Consider the following 14,888-nt stretch of genomic DNA (forward strand, 5'->3'; position numbering starts at 1 on the left):
TACCAGTTGTATTTTCGTTGTAAATGAAAGTTTGTCTGACGTCATAACCTAACGTTGGTTAGACATCGTAACCTGATGTTGGTTTGACATCTTAAACTAACGTCGATTTAACGTTAATCTCTGATGTTATATAGACATTGATTAAAGGTTAGACTCCCAACGTTGGATACCAGTTGTATTTTCGTTGTGAATGAAAGTTTGTCTGACATCATGACCTAACGTTGGTTAGACGTCATAACCTGATGTTGGTTTGACATCTTAAACTAATGTTGATTTAATGTTAATCTCTGATGTTACGTAAACGTTGATTAAAGGTTAGACTCCCAACGTTGGATGTTGAAAAAGAAAGTTTGTCTGACGTCATAACCTAACGTTGGTTAGACGACATAACCCGATGTTGGTTTGATGTCATAACCTGATGTTGGTTTGACATCTTAAACTAACGTTGATTTAATGTCAATCACTGATGTTACTTAGACGTTGATTAAAGGTTAGACTTCCAACGTTGGATACCGGTTGTATTTTGGTTGAAAATCAAAGTTTGATTGACGTCATAACATAACATTTGTTTGATGTCAATCTCTAATGTTATGTAGACGTTGATTAAAGGTTAGACTCCCAACGTTGGGTTTTTAAGTTTGATTGACGTCATGACCCAACATTGGTTTGATGTCAATCTCTGATGTCATGTAGACATTGATTAAAGGTTAGACTCCCAATGTATTTTTGTTGAAAAGTAAATCGGATTGACGTCATAAGGCAAACATTGATTTGATGTAAGCATCTGATGTTATCTTGACATTGAATTTTGGTTGGTCTCCTAACGTTGGATAAAAGTTATTTTAGTTGAATAAAATTGGACTGACATAATCCAACGTCAGCTTGATGTTAATCTCAGATGTTATGTAGACGATTACTGGTTCAACTCCAAATTTGGATACAAGTTCTAATTTGGTTAAATGAACATAACCCAACGTTGGCAAGACGTCATCCTCCAATGTTGGTTAGACATGTAAGCAAGAGGTGCATTGCTGTCAAAACCCAACATTAGGTTGACATCAATGACCAAAGTTGGAAATGCAAAACATCAGAGGGCGTGAAAACCAACGCTAACATCACATCAACTTCCAGACATATGACAGTATGACACCAAATTGTGTCAAGTACTGAATAGTGAATAGAGGGTAGCTCACACAGCAGTCACTAGGTCTGATTAAGCTTGATCCAGAAAAGAACATAACAGTTCACCTTTTTTTTACCTTAACACTGGACAAATAAAGAAATACATGAAATAATAGCACAGCCTACCTCAGAGAGAACTTCCAGACAGTTTCCTTTTTACTTGCATATGTCCCACAACAACAACAAAATTATTAATAAAATATATTCCGGTGTGTTCACAACAAAAATATAATAATTAAAAAATATAATCCAGTGAGTTCACAACAACAACAAAAATTATTTAAAAAAATATATTCCGGTGAGTTCACAACTACAAAAAATAATTTAAAAAATGTATTCCGGTGAGTTGCCAGATTAAACTGTAGGTCCAAAAAGAACTACCAAGATCCCCCAGAATTCACAGTGTCAGTTCAATCAGTTCTGAGTGCATGCGTTTGTGTCCCCCGCTGCCTCCTCTTGCCTGCATGTCCAGTGAGCTACCAGGTTTTAGGTCCAACCAGAACTAATTCAAGTTATATCAGTCCATAGTGTCCCTCTTGAAATGGACAGTTCCCCTGTGTCTCCCGCCTCTGCTGCTTTAGGTTGTCCTCTGCATCTGGGTTGAACGTCATGACGGCATCTGTAGAAAAAGAGAATACAAAATATGTAACATGCTGTCATAACCTTACACCACCACATTGTCATGTTTTGCAAATTAAATTATTTACAGGTGTTTCTACAAGGTCACAATGCATACAAAAACTTGAAAACTTCACATCATGTTCACCCTCATAACCTTAAAATAACAAGAGTTCAGTTGGTTAAGCAGGCCCTCACCCAGAAGAATTAAATTGTAAGACACTGAAAACCACAGAACACCCAAACCGTATACTGTGTTATGCTGTGCATTACTTCTTACTTACTTAAAAAGCTTGGTCACAGAGGTGCTTCTTCTCTCCATCCTCTCAACGACTGGACCCAAGCAGACACATCACGCCAGCTAAGAGAGAGAGAAGAAAGAAGGAAATAGGTTAGACCAGGGTTTCCTAAAGTGGGTGCTGTTGCACCCTAGGGTGCCTTGATGCCAGTCCAGGGGTGTCTCAGAATAATCTGATCATCAATATCACTACATCAATATCAGTTCACTAAGTAAAACTGACCTGATTTGTGAGGAGTTATTTTTCCATCTACGGCCAACTCTCTTCTGCAAAAATAGCAGATCTACAAGCTCACAACATGTCACGACGCGCTGTGAGCTTGTAGATCGGCTATTTTTGGTGAACCTTCCTCCCAGAATAGGGATGCTGGGGTTCAAGTGGTTAAACATAAAGTATAAAGTTATTTTCAGTCAGTTCTAATGGAAACTGATATTTCTCCAATGGTGTAAGATTCAAAATATTTACAGTGTACTTCAAGGGTGCTGTGGATTAAAATATTATTTACAGGGGCGAGGTGACCCGAGTCAAAAATGTTTGAAACCCCCTGGGTTAGACACCAAATCAAAGACACTTGCCATTGTATCAAAGGGAAGGACATGTTTTGCCCAATTACATTATTTACAGATTGGTGTGTGCCAATTGTCTGTCCTTGGTCAACATGAAGTTACCTTGTATTGCTCTAAAATACATCAGTCTTCTCCAAAGCCACCTTCCTTTTCCCCCTTCATGTGGTTACCGAAGAGCCTGAAGAAAAACATATTACATTTTTGTGAACAATATAGTAGGGTAAGGTTCTTTTGTAAACATGGCATATAATCTCTTGATCCCTTGTTGATCAGGTGGCCCAGGGTGGTCCGCTTTTTTAAACCCTCTACACCAAATCTGCTCAGCAACAGCAGGTCTATAAGCTACATTCATGCAAAATTGTATTTATTTATTTTCACATAATTTTCACATATCATGACATTGTCATAAGAGGGGGTTCCAGTGGTTAAGCTGCGAAAAAATGAAAACATGCAGACAGGCCATCGCCTAGAATAATTAAACAAATAATTATGCAGACACTGAAAACCACATCACACAAGGGTTAATTCATATTGTATGTTGAAACATGCAGAGAGGGAAGCAAGCACATCTCCAAAGATTTACAGGTGCCGAACCAAGGAATATATAATATACACACCATGGAAGGAGGAGGTTCACACACTGTTCCAGAGCTCCAGTAAATAGTTTATTAGGATAGAATAATAACTATTTACCGGAGCTCTGGAACAGTGTGCGAACCTCCTCTTCTTCCATGTTGAAACATGCACTTTATACTGTGACTCATATAAAGCCTACCAAGGTCTTAAAAGCTTGGTCATCACAGAGATGTTGCTCCTCTCTCCATCCTCTATCCTGTCAACCACTGGCACCAGGTCCGAAAGGACTATCAGACACGTCACGCCACCTGAGAGAGAAAGAGAGGTTAGACACCCAATCAAAGCGTTATAATTTTCCATCGCACAACAGTTTGTAGATTGGCTATTTAGTACAAAACAATGATCAGACTACCTGGTTGTTATCTCCCAAGAGTAGAAACCACCATGTCTATCCCAAAGGAAAGGCGGGACAAGCACAGCAGACACCTGAGAGAGAGAGAGAGCTGGAGAAGTGAAAACAGACTAGTGACTAGTTCATACATGTTTGCTTCCACATAAGACAGGACTGGATACTGCGTTACAAGAACAAGCAGCCACCCAACGTACGGCACCTGAGACACAGAGAGAAAGGAAATAAAATCAGCACAAAAAGAAAGGAAACTTGACTTCGGTCCATTATCTCCCCTTTAATAATACCAATTTGTATTGTTTTATATCATTTTTATCATTGATTCGTCACCTTTACAACAAAGTACAGCTTGTAAGCATCGGGCATTCGAGGCATGAGCTACACAACCTAACGTGTGGGTAGCGCCGATCAAGGTTTTGCCAAAATGGCTTGCAATATTGTTCTGCTGGCATTTACTCTCATTGTGGGCTTCCCTGACACTGAGCTTAAAATTAACAAAGTGTAAAAATGGTCAACATGTGTTGTTTTTTCTTTTCCTTATTACTGTGGGAGAGTGCAATCATTCAATCATTAACACTTTGACTGCCACAATGTTAAGGGTTTTAAGGGTAAAACCCTTGCCACCATAGACGGCCATTCATTTTTGACGGAATAAATTGAAAATGGTAGGATGTACGAAAATTGACAAAAATTTCAGAGAATATAGAGTCGGAACCTTAGCTTTCACTATAAAAATTTCGTCCTGCTGTGGTGTTCTGCTGTGGAGAAACCTGAGGGAGAGCGAAAGCTGTACAGATGAAAAAGGAGCATCAGAAATTTACTTTCTGAGATAATTGAGGTCAAAGGAAAAAAACTTTCAGAAGCCCTAGAAACAAATTGGTAAATGGTACAAGAACACACAGTACCTCTAAATGAAGAACAGGGTGCAGGCCATAATAATGTAAAAAAAAAAGTTAAAAAAAGTTGTACCGTGGTCTAGTTATAAGGCAGGAAAGTGGAAGAAGCCAGGAGACTGACAGAGGCTCTTTTTTCATCTTCCCAGGATGAAGGAGAGACAGAGTAGAATCCACTGTGTTTTGACCTGGGATTTTTTATTCAAGCCTTCAGTTAGACATCAGACATCTCAAAAATAAAGATAAAAACTCTGATAAAGATAACAAAAAAAAACTTTACATTGCTGTTTCACTTCAGTATAGTTGTAGATGTGTTCCATTGCAATCATCATTTTAGTCACTTCAAACTAAAACGGTCAAACTACCCTGAGCAATTCAAAGTCATAATACATAAAATTAAATAAAAATTGATGTACATTCATATGGAAATGTTTGTATTGACAAAGTCAAGCCAACTGCGACAAACTTCACCATGTTAGAATCCAGACCAGGCAACTGCAAGTAAGAGTAATTATGAAAAAAAAAAAACATAATTACCATAAGGTATATATAATTATTTGCTATACATTTTATATACACAGGTACATATATTTCCAAAATAGCAGATCTACAAGCTCATAGCCCGGCACCGCGCTATGAGCTTGTAGATCTGCCATTTACATATGATGCCTAATAGCCGATCTACAAGCTCATAGCCCAGCAAGGCACTATGAGCTTAGTATTTTCATGGCTCTCCTTTTAGTAGACCTTGTACCAGTGAACTGTACCGTCATGAAACTGTACCTTTTCCTATGCAAACTTCTAATAAAGTCTTCAATCAATCAATCAATCAATCAATCCCTTCTTTGTATTTACCTACTGTATGTTTTTATACTGTTTTTTATTTCCCCCTTTTTTCCTGACTATATCTACTGCATAGTACTGTGTTCTATCCGTCTGTCATTCAATGTTATATGAGATACTGCAATGGTTTACTATGGAAATAAGCCTAGTCTTTTCATGGATCTCATGATCTCCTTTTAGTAGACCTTGTACCAGTGAACTGGTACAAGGTCTGACCAATCCATCTCGCTGGATTGGTCAGACTGCGACGTTTGCGAGTGACTTATAGTGGTTGTTTTGCTGGGATGTGTTTGTTTTGCACTAAATGGAGCATCTGTCCTCCTTTCTCACCAAGCTAAGCTAAAGAGGCGTCAATTGGGTATGGCAAGCTATGGCAGCTGCCATACCTTGGCTACAGGGGGAATATAATAAAATGTACTGTAATCGTGCCTGTTGTAAAGGTATGTAACATGACTGGTGTCTTGCACGCGAGCCTCGCGCGCGTGAAAGACACCAGTCAAGTTGCCATAACTTAGCTTTTTCTGAACTGACGCCGCTGAGCTAAACGCCCTGCTCGATCGGTGGTCCGCGCGCGGACCACCTGTTGTGATCCGAGATGAGCATAATCATCTCTCATCTCATGCTTGCTCTCGGAGCGACGTCGCGACCCCCCAAACACGCCAATACACCACTGTATGTATCAATCAATCAATCTAGCAACAACCACTTACTTTATATAGCAGTTCTTTTCGCTGCGACGCCGCGGCTCGGTGGTCCCTGGTGGCCTGGTCGATGAACCATGACGATCCAGTAAAACTTTTCAGATCACATGTAACGGCTGTAGAAGTAGTCCTCAGTAGTATAGTAAAGCACTAAACTAAACCCCCCCCCCCAAACACATGGCTGCTGCTTCTTTTCGCTGCGACGCCGCGGCTCGGTGGTCCCTGGTGGCCTGGTCGATGAACCATGACGATCCAGTAAAACTTTTCAGATCACGGCTGTAGAAGTAGTCCTCAGTAGTATAGTAAAGCACTAAACAAAACCCCCCCCCCAAACACATGGCTGCAGCTTCTTGCCAAAGTTGCCGTCCATCCAGCAATCCCAGGCCTGGGGAGGACGGTCATGTACCAAATCACCATGGTAACACAAGGTAACACAAGCTGATTGGCCACACAATGGTAACCATGGTGATTTTAGTCATTCCAGGGCCCAGGACGGCTGAATCCAAGCGTCAGTGATACATATGCTCCTAATCTTGTGTTAATTAAAAAAAAGACATTCCGGCGTCATATGACGCCGGTGGCAGCGCGGGGGGTGTAAAAGCGCGACGTCATATGACCTCCGTGGCGGTCAAAGTGTTAAAGGGGAGATATAATGGACCGAAGTCACAAAAATAGCTGATCTACAAGCACACACAATGTGAGGCTGTAAAATGGCTTCTCAGTTCAAATAAATCATTATTAATTAAGTAAATTACCTGGTTGGCTTAGCTCCCAGGATCACCTCATACCACCACAGAGACACCTCATGTAACAGAGAGAGAGTGAAAAAGGAAATGAATAGGTTAGATTTTATCATACTCCATCAAACAACAATGTTGCATTAGACACAAAATTATCTACAAGAACACATTGCATAATATGAGCATGTACAGTATATTATTTAGTACTTGACTAGTTCCTGCAGTGATTGGCTGCAGTAGATTGGCATTCAGACGTGTTTGTAACACCTGTGAAGTGCAGCTTTGGCAGTACAGGGTAAGAAGAGAAGGAGAAGTCTCATGCAAAAGTCATGCTGTATTCTATATTGGATCTTGGATATTATACCACAGGATGAAGATACCTTTTATTTTCCTATTGTGGATTACTACTGGATTTCCTGGATTAAAAAGGACTTTGCTAAAGGGTGGTAAGAGGAGACTTAACCTACCATATTGCATAGACTGGTTTTCTTTTCGACGTTGGAATTTTCTGTTGACAGAAGAAAAACAAAAGTTGAAAGACTACAAAATACATTACAAATGAGCCATATACCACACACACACACACACACACACACACACACACACACACACACACACACACACACACACACACACACACACACACACACACACACACACACTCCTGTTAATCACTTCTAGCTCCCACTCCCACTTTGAGAACCATGGCACAAAATCAGTGTTTGTCAATTATGCATTTGAGCCATGGACCACCATTTAGTGAGATTTAGCCTCTCAGTCTCATACCTAATAATTTAGGAATACAGATCATGTGTAAAAAATAATTTAGCTTGTACATTTGGTTTGATTTTACAGTAATTAAAAGATCTATAGGGGTCCATTTGGTTATCAACTCCCCATCATTTAGCTGGGGACCACCTGGAAGGCTGGAACCAACCTAACATTACTAAACAAACACTATATAAATAGCAATGATTACTGTCACAATAACACTATTTAACTGCTGAATAAATAATGGACCTTGGAAACATTATATAATGGAAACTTTTTTACAGGAATGAGGGTTCCTGTCACATATTAAAAGGGGTCTGCAGCCAAATAGTCATTTTGGATTTTGGGGTCCTTGACATGAAAAGGGCTGAAAACACTGGAGTATGAATTGTAAATAGTGAAGTTGTAAAAAGTACTGGAAGCAAAAGCAATCAATTAAAATAGCTTTACATACCTGTGTCATCTCCCTGCTCCAAAACTCCTTCTCTGTGTGCAAAAAGTCTCCATAATGTAGATTTAATCCCACAAATAGACTGGCAGCAACCTATCTTCCTGTTCAACAATCAACAGTGATTTTATTTAGTTTAGTTTTATCTTAAATCACTTTTAGACAAGCAGCTCTCAATGCTTGCTGTTGGTGACAAATGTAACTGCTGTGGGCTGTTTGGATTCAAAGTGGGGGTGTGCTCTCAGCAGAGCCAGTGGTAGCTGGCCACATCACAGTCACATGACACACAGCCAATCAGGCATTTGCAATTGCATTGTGGGCAGTGTAGTTGATTTTCAAACTGCTTTCCATAAACACACATATATTGTGTTCCTCTCTGTAACTACAAAGATGGCTCCCTTCATCTTTCATATGTTTCCTCCAAACTATAATATCCCAAAAGATAGGCATTAAAATGTGTTTTAATCAGATTTAATTACAGATGATAATTTGCTTGTATAACCAATGTCTGCCCAACATTATTTTACTAACGTCCACATAACGTTGAAGTCTAACATCATCAGACGTTGATATTTGGTTGGTTTTAGGTTGTGTTGGTAACTAACCAATAACCAACGTCTGTTCAACGTATTATCCCAACGTCAGGTTGACGTCAGGATGATGTTTTTATTGTATTATACTCATTTCAAGCAGGATAGTTTTATATTAAGCTTCTGAAGCATTGAGGAATACAGTATGGTAGTGGATCTCAAACATTTCAAAGAAGAAACATTTCCATTAGAGAAGATTTTGATGAGTCAAGCAGTGATTCTCAACTATTTTAATTGCAAGAACCCCAGTTTGACATGCATTAGTCTAAGTACGGACCTCCATTTTATGGCATTTCTATCTGAGACCCCAATTTATTGTAAAATCAATGTTAATGGGTCCATTTTGGTTCCATTTGTACACTCTATGAGTTACCCATAAGGGTCCATTTCATTCCTAACTATCATTTAGCAGGGGACCCCCTGGAACTCCCTCAAGGACCCCACTTCGAGAACAAATGCAGTTAATATCAGGTTGCCATTCCATATATCTTTACTGTTTTTAAACCATTAAGACATAAGGTCGATACCTTCTAAAGCCTGACCTAAGTTTTCAGAAAAAAACGCCTGAGGGATAAAACAGGGGTTCCCGTCCATAATGGGTTGTGTATGTTGGGCTGATTTGTACACTTTGTTCTATGTCACATCTATAATGTTTTACATTGATAAACTTCATAGTTAATAGTATGCGGTATTAAACTGTGGATACCCCAGGCTGGCTTGCGGTGGACATTTGTGTCTGAATGATATTTTTGCCATGGAGTGGACAATAATGTTACCAGTAGCACACAAAGAGCCAGTCTCAAATGTCTACTAGCACAGTGGTTCTCAAAGCAGGTTGAGAGGGACCTCAAAGTTCCTTGAATGCGGTCCAAATCGAACATTACAGGTCTGTAACTCTGAGAGTGTATGGAACCAAATGGACCCATAAACACTCTCAGAGTTATGGGTCCTTAAAAATAATAATAATACAAATAAATTGAGAACCACTGTACTAGTGGAATATAGTGTCATACATATCCTGAAGAAACCCTGGAGACTGGGACAGATATTTAGTCTCATGATCAAAATTACAACAATGTTATTTAAAAACAAAATCTAAAATCTACCATGGTCAAAGGCAAGTCTCGCCACATGTGTCAATGTACAGACATTGATGATCCCTGTGCCAGGAGATATTATGGGATATGTTGTTTTTATCTTTAAATGGGTATACCCCATTTGATGGTGTCCCATAGATGTTCAACAATGACCTATTACAGCTGAGGTCAAGACCTTTCCATTAACAGTTAGCCATTTCTAGCCTATGTAAGCCCTTCTGTGGCTGAATGATATGCCTTTAATCATGGACTCTAGGCAAGATTCAGAGGTCATTGTCACAGCATTCTGCTGTGTACTGTTAGATAAGCATCATGGTGTGCCTATCTGTCTGTCTGTCTGTCTGTCTTTCTCTCTTTATCGCCCGAGTTTAGGCCACAATGCATTTTGTTATACCCCCACTGAAGAAATATAGGCCTACTTGTCCTCTAAGTTCCTGTCATTTCAGATTAGATACACTAGCTCTTTTTTAGGATTGTTTAGGATTCAAAACATTGAAATTGAAATGGTCTTGGACTTTAAGGACAACCCACATTCATTTATAATCGGCACTGTTGCGGCCTATCTTTAGTTTTTTGTTGAGCCAATGTAATGGTACACTGGACCAATGAAGTGGCTAGTGTCCTCAGGGGTTGCTTATCAAGGAACTTTGACATTCTTGCTAGATACCTTGTTCACTATGTCCATGCCAATAAACTCCCCCGTTATACTGGTCTTGTTCACATCCAAGATTAACTGAATGCTCATGCTTACCTGTAACTACCATTACATTCAAGAGAGACACTGATAGTCCAATGAATGCTATGAGGTTCAAGGTTGTACTTTATTGTTACGTCTTTTGTACAGGTACATAAGAGTAAAATTTGTTTTTGTTTGGCATCCTTCAGATCCAAATTAATTTAATTTCATAAACATTCAGATGTCCCTAACTGTAATGACACCTTACTGTCCCTTAAACTGCATACTTTATGTGGTCTTTAACCAGAGATGTTCTGTTTTTATCCCCAGCAAAGCATAATCCTTTGCAATGCATACAGCATTGTAAGTTAAGCAGTCAACCTGACGTTGGGATAATACGTTGAACAGACGTTGGTTATTGGTCAGTTACCAACAAAACCTAAAACCAACCAAATATCAACGTCTGATGATGTTAGACTTCAACGTTGTGTGGACGTTGTCATAATACCGTTGGGCAGACACTGAGGTTTGGTCGAATATCCGACAACAGCATGTCAGTGATTCAACATCAGCCTGATGTTGGGAAAACACGTTGAACACACGTTGGTTATTTGTTAGTTACCAACACAACCTAAAACCAACCAAATATCTACGTCTAATGATGTTAGACTGCAACGTTGTGTGGACGTTGTCATGATAACGTTGGGCAGACATTGAGGTTTGGTCAAAAATCCGACAAGAGCATGTCATTGTTCGACGTCAATATGACGTTGGGATTATACGTTGAACAGACGTTGGTTATTGGTTAGTTACCAACACAACCTAAAACCAACCAAATATCTATGTCTAATGATGTTAGACTGCAGCGTTGTGTGGACGTTGTCATGATAACGTTGGGCAGACATTGAGGTTTGGTCAAAAATCCGACAAGAGCATGTCAGTGTTCGACGTCAATATGACGTTGGGATTATACGTTGAACAGACGTTGGTTATTGGTTAGTTACCAACACAACCTAAAACCAACCAAATATCTATGTCTAATGATGTTAGACTGCAGCGTTGTGTGGACGTTGTCATGATAACGTTGGGCAGACATTGAGGTTTGGTCAAAAATCCGACAAGAGCATGTCAGAATTCAACATCAACCTGACGTTGGGATTATACGTTGAACAGACGTTGGTTATTGGTTAGTTACCAACACAACCTAAAACCAACCAAATATCAACGTCCGATGATGTTAGACTTCAACGTTATGTGGACGTTAGTAAAATAACGTTGGGCAGACATTGAGGTTTGGTCTAATACCGACAACAGCATCTGAGTATTCAACGTCAACCTGAAGTTGGGATAATACGTCGAACAGACGTTGGTTATTGGTCAGTTACCAACACAACCTAAAACCAACCAAATATCAACGTCTGATGATGTTAGACTGCAACGTTGTGTGGACGTTGTCATGATAATGTTGGGCAGACATTGACGTTTGGTCAAATATCAGACAAGAGCATGTAAGAATTCAACATCAATATGACGTTGGGATAATACGTTGAACAGACATTGGTTATTGGTTAGTTACCAACGCAACCTAAAACCAACCAAATATCAGCGTCTGATGATGTTAGACTGCAACGTTGTGTGGACGTTGTCATAATAACATTGGGCAGACATTGATGTTTGGTCAAAAATCCGACAACAGCATGTCAGTATTCGACGTCAAGATGACGCTGGAATAATAAGTCGAACAGACGTTGGTTATTGGTCAGTTACCAACACAACCTAAAACCAACCAAATATCAACGTCTGATGATGTTAGACTTCAACGTTATGTGGACGTTAGTAAAATAACGTTGGGCAGACATTGAGGTTTGGTCTAATACCGACAACAGCATCTGAGTATTCAACGTCAACCTGACGTTGGGATAATACGTCGAACAGACGTTGGTTATTGGTCAGTTACCAACACAACCTAAAACCAACCAAATATCAACGTCTGATGATGTTAGACTGCAACGTTGTGTGGACGTTGTCATAATAACATTGGGCAGACATTGACGTTTGGTCAAATATCAGACAAGAGCATGTCAGTATTCGACGTCAAGATGACGCTGGGATAATAAGTCGAACAGACGTTGGTTATTGGTCAGTTACCAACACAACCTAAAACCAACCAAATGTCAACGTCTAATGACGTTAGACTGCAATGTTGTGTAGACGTTATTAAAATAACGTTGGACAGACACTGAGGTTCAGTCAAATATCCGACAACAGCATGTCAGTGATTCAACATCAGCCTGATGTTGGGAAAACACGTTGAACACACGTTGGTTATTCGTTAGTTATCAACACAACCTAAAACCAACCAAATATCTATGTCTAATGATGTTAGACTTCAACGTTATGTGGACGTTAGTAAAATAACGTTGGGCAGACATTGAGGTTTGGTCAAAAATCCGACTAGGGCATGTCAGTGTTCGACGTCAACATGATGTTGGGATAATAGGTTGAACAGACGTTGGTTATTGGTTAGTTACCAACGCAACCTAAAACCAACCAAATGTCAACGTCTGATGATGTTAGACTGCAACGTTGTGTGGACGTTAGTAAAATAACGTTGGGCAGACATTGAGGTTTGGTCAAAAATCCGACAACAGCATGTCAGTATTCGACGTCAACCTGACGTTGGGATAATACGTTGAACAGATGTTGGTTATTGGTTAGTTACCAACACAACCTAAAACCAACCAAATGTCTACGTCTAATGATGTTAGACTGCAACGTTGTGTGGACGTTGTCATAATAACATTGGGCAGACATTGATGTTTGGTCAAAAATCCGACAACAGCATGTCAGTATTCGACGTCAAGATGACGCTGGAATAATAAGTCGAACAGACGTTGGTTATTGGTCAGTTACCAACACAACCTAAAACCAACCAAATATCAACGTCTGATGATGTTAGACTTCAACGTTATGTGGACGTTAGTAAAATAACGTTGGGCAGACATTGAGGTTTGGTCTAATACCGACAACAGCATCTGAGTATTCAACGTCAACCTGACGTTGGGATAATAGGTTGAACAGACGTTGGTTATTGGTTAGTTACCAACGCAACCTAAAACCAACCAAATGTCAACGTCTGATGATGTTAGACTGCAACGTTGTGTGGACGTTAGTAAAATAACGTTGGGCAGACATTGAGGTTTGGTCAAAAATCCGACAACAGCATGTCAGTATTCGACGTCAACCTGACGTTGGGATAATACGTTGAACAGATGTTGGTTATTGGTTAGTTACCAACACAACCTAAAACCAACCAAATATCTACGTCTAATGATGTTAGACTGCAACGTTGTGTGGACGTTGTCATAATAACGTTGGATAGACATTGAGGTTTGTCCAAAAATCCGACAACAGAATGTCAGTATTCGACATCAAGATGACGTTGGGATAATACGTGAACAGACGTTGGTTATTGGTCAGTTACCAACACAACCTAAAACCAACCAAATATCAACGTCTGATGATGTTAGACTTCAACGTTATGTGGACGTTAGTAAAATAACGTTGGGCAGACATTGAGGTTTGGTCAAAAATCCAACAACAGCATGTCAGTATTCGACGTCAACCTGACGTTGGGTTAATAGGTTAAACAGACGTTGGTTATTGGTTAGTTACCAACAAAACCTAAAACCAACCAAATGTCAACGTTGGAAGTTGACGTTGGTCCAACGTTGGATTTTGGTTAGCTGACGTCGCGACCTAAATCCAACCAAAAATCAACGTCAACGGACGTCGTGTGCCAGCTGGGGAGTGCCTTCACAAAAGATTTGTGTGTGTGTGTGTGTGCGTGTGCGTGTGCGTGCGTGTGCGTGTGCGTGTGCGTGTGCGTGTGTGTGTGTGTGCGTGTGTGTGTGTGTGTGTGTGTGTTCGTGCGTGTGCGTGTGTGTGCCACAAAATCCAGAGTTAACACTCGTAAAGTGTAAAGTGTACAAATGAAGCACATTAGTTCAAGCAGGACACAGGAGTAATACACGTCTCCAGCTGCAATCAGCTGACATATTGCTGATTGTTGTTGCTTCTAATCAGCCACACTTTTCTACCCACCGGTCACAGCTCATAACCACAACAAGGCGGTCCATTTAAATTATGGCTTCCCCTACACTGGATCTCGTTGGATCCAGTGCAGTGGCGTCAGTTCAGTAAAAGCTAAGGTACCATGACACCAGTCGTGTTGCCACCTTAGCAACAGGCATGATGATGAGGATTTTGTATTATTTTACAGCAGGCAGAAGTAAACAACTGATTGCCACGCTTGAAAAAATGTGCCGCTGCTGCTAATTAACAATAATACATTGCACCTGTGCTGGCCTACTGAACCGGGGAATAAACCATTTGTCAAGATAGGGGGAGAAGTGTTGTGGAGATATAATACCTTGTGAAAGCAATGTTTTTTGTTCTAATTGTCATTGTAGTTAGTTT

At 40.0% G+C, this 14,888-nt stretch overlaps 1 long non-coding RNA gene across 1 annotated transcript; it reads right to left on the reverse strand.

The window, feature by feature from the left end:
- Window positions 1-2,084: 2,084 nt before the first annotated feature.
- Window positions 2,085-8,253, reverse strand: LOC308285812. The gene is made up of 7 exons (XR_013962084.1): window positions 8,053-8,253; window positions 7,295-7,335; window positions 6,843-6,889; window positions 3,654-3,727; window positions 3,441-3,549; window positions 2,768-2,843; window positions 2,085-2,161 (listed from the first exon to the last, which is right to left on the reverse strand). It is a non-coding gene; the product is annotated as an uncharacterized lncRNA (long non-coding RNA).
- Between the last annotated feature and the right edge of the window lie 6,635 nt (window positions 8,254-14,888).

Source organism: Nannobrachium achirus (genome assembly GCF_963921795.1).
Source record: "Nannobrachium achirus genome assembly, chromosome: 5".
Taxonomy (NCBI): domain Eukaryota; kingdom Metazoa; phylum Chordata; class Actinopteri; order Myctophiformes; family Myctophidae; genus Nannobrachium; species Nannobrachium achirus.